Source organism: Microtus ochrogaster, chromosome X (assembly GCF_000317375.1).
Source record: "Microtus ochrogaster isolate Prairie Vole_2 chromosome X, MicOch1.0, whole genome shotgun sequence".
Taxonomy (NCBI): Eukaryota; Metazoa; Chordata; class Mammalia; order Rodentia; family Cricetidae; genus Microtus; species Microtus ochrogaster.
Window position 1 is genome coordinate 58993816 of NC_022026.1, and position 2460 is coordinate 58996275.

General features: G+C 43.0%; 1 pseudogene; it reads right to left on the reverse strand.

Moving 5' to 3' along the window:
* LOC101992605 overlaps positions 1–557 on the reverse strand; it is a 1177-nt pseudogene extending 620 nt beyond the window's left edge.
* Positions 558–2460: the final 1903 nt, after the last annotated feature.

The following is a 2460-nucleotide window of genomic DNA, read 5'->3' on the forward strand; positions in this document are numbered from 1 at the left end:
AGACAGGGTTTCTCTGTGGTTTTGGAGCCTGTCCTGGAACTAGCTCTGTAGACCAGGCTGGTCTCGAACTCACAGAGATCCGCCTGCTCCTGTGAAGATCTTGATGCTGTTTCTGTGACAGATCTGGTCAACTTTAACGATGACATCCCTGGAACAGCAAATCAGGCACACCGCATCAGACTGAGTGAAGAATGCTTCTGGCTTCTTCTCTATATCCTCAGTATCCACTTTATATCCACCATGGGGCTGAGATTCTGGGCTCGTTCCAAAGATGCCTCAGTCCTATTTTGGTCCACAGACCCAGTTTGAGTCAAGAACTGAGCTCCATGATCTTCTGGAGATACCTGTTTGTGATCCAGCATGGTCAGTCCTTTCACTCCCGCCAGGATAAGATTCTTGGCAATTTCAGCCCCAAGTCCTTTGATGCCGACAATCAACACCTGGGAAGCTCGAAGCCGCTTCTGGGCCTCCGGCCCCCACAGGCGGATCTCTGGGGCAGACTGCGCTGCCTCCTCCTCGCTGATGCCGCTGCCGCTGGCCTCTTCCTTCTCCATCATTTGTGGAATAATTTGAAGAGTATTTGCATTAGCTCTTTTTAAAATCAACTGACCCAGAGCTTTTCTTGATTTGGAGACCTTTAATGACTACTTCTATTTCCTTATAGATATACTTAGATTGTTTATCTGATCTTGATTTAACTTTGGCAAATATTATTTGTTGAGAAAAATTATTCATTTCTTTTAGATTTTCCAATATTGTGGAATACGTATTTTTAAAGTATTACCTAATGATTCTTTGAATTACCTTGGTGTCTCTTTTTATGCCTCCCTTTTCACTTCAGATTTTGTTAATTTGAATATTCTATCTCTGTCTTTTAGTTAGTTTGAATAAGGGTTTGTCAATTTTGTTGATTTTCTCAAAGAATCAGCTCTTTGTTACAGCACGATTAATAGAAACCCAAAGACAGATATTGGGATTCAACCTGAAGATCAGAAAAGCAAAGCAGCCAAGCCACTAGACACCCTTTACCTCAATGAAATCCTCAGACTGAAAGAGAGACGAGGTCCTGTCTCATCCTTCCTTATATTCCTCTTTGGTGCTGAGATTAGAGGTATGCACCACAACTACCTGGCATCTATGACTAACTAGTGTGGCTACTGAGATTAAAGGTATGTGTAATCCCTGCTTGGCCTGTATGGTTGACTAGTGTGGCTGTTTTGCACTGAACTTTAGGCAAGCTTTATTTATTAAAACACGAATAATATACCACTATATTTTCCCTTTTTGTCTAAAATAAAAAAGTTAGTCTATAACTAATAAAAGAAAGACTCTATACAATAAGTACAATAACTATATATAATATATTCAGGAAATATGTACACCAACAATATCTAGTCCATTTGCATTTGACAGATTCAGAGAAAATACTCCATATCTGTTATATCTTGGTGATTCCAAAGTCTTGTAGCTACTTTACTAGCTATCATAATTTGCTTTCTATGTATAGTAAACAAGGAAAACTATAACTATAAATATCTAGTCTTCAACTCCCTCAGAGACTCAAGAAGGAAATAATATTAACTGAGTAAGCAGAAGTGTGAGCAAGCGACATTAAAAAAAATTGTGGGAAATGACAGAAACAGCTGGCTACCCAAAGTTCCTCTGCAGTGTTGAGGCATTCATCTTTGGCCTACAGGCCTACAGTATCTGACAGACTTTTTTATGAAACAGGGTTTTTGAAGGACTGTCCCACCTTTTGTCTGGGCAATGTTTGGCAGTTACTCTCTTTGGTGTCCTGTTTGTTCTATTAGTACAGCATATGGTCAGTAGCTGAGACAAGGTCACTTTATTACTCAGTAATTTACTTTTGCCACAAAGAAAGCAAACTCCTTGTGGAGTTTCTTTGATGCCCATCATCTTCTCTGAAGTAGATTGGACATGAAGTAGGAACAGATATGTCTCATTGTCATAAAAAAGAAAAAAGCACCAATGCTATTAAAATATCTTCAATGCAATATTTTGTAGATCTCTGAAGTGTTTGAAGATGACCTGTCTATTTAAAATATTTCTTTGTGGCGGCGGCGGAGAGCGGCACAGCGCTGCAATCAAAAAGAGGCTTTGGGGGACCGGCGGCGACAGAAGCAAGCAGCGAGGACCAGCGTGGAGGCAGAGGCAAGAGGCGGGAACCAGAGGGGTCCGGGGCCGCAGCGGCAGGGACCCGCGCAGCGGCAGAGGCACGCACGAGGCTGGGAAGGGCAGCGCAATAAGGAGAGCAGACTTCCCACTGCGCTTGGATCAAAGAGGTAGGCCCCTTGTTGGCAAGGTCACTGGCAAACGGGGAGTCTGGTCCTGATCCTGAAGGCCCTTCGGAGGGGTGAGAGGGTTCTTGGCCTGTGGCAGGAACCAGGAAACAGAGCGAGGGCAATTGGTAGGCGCAACCCTTGGCCAGTAGGGAAACCT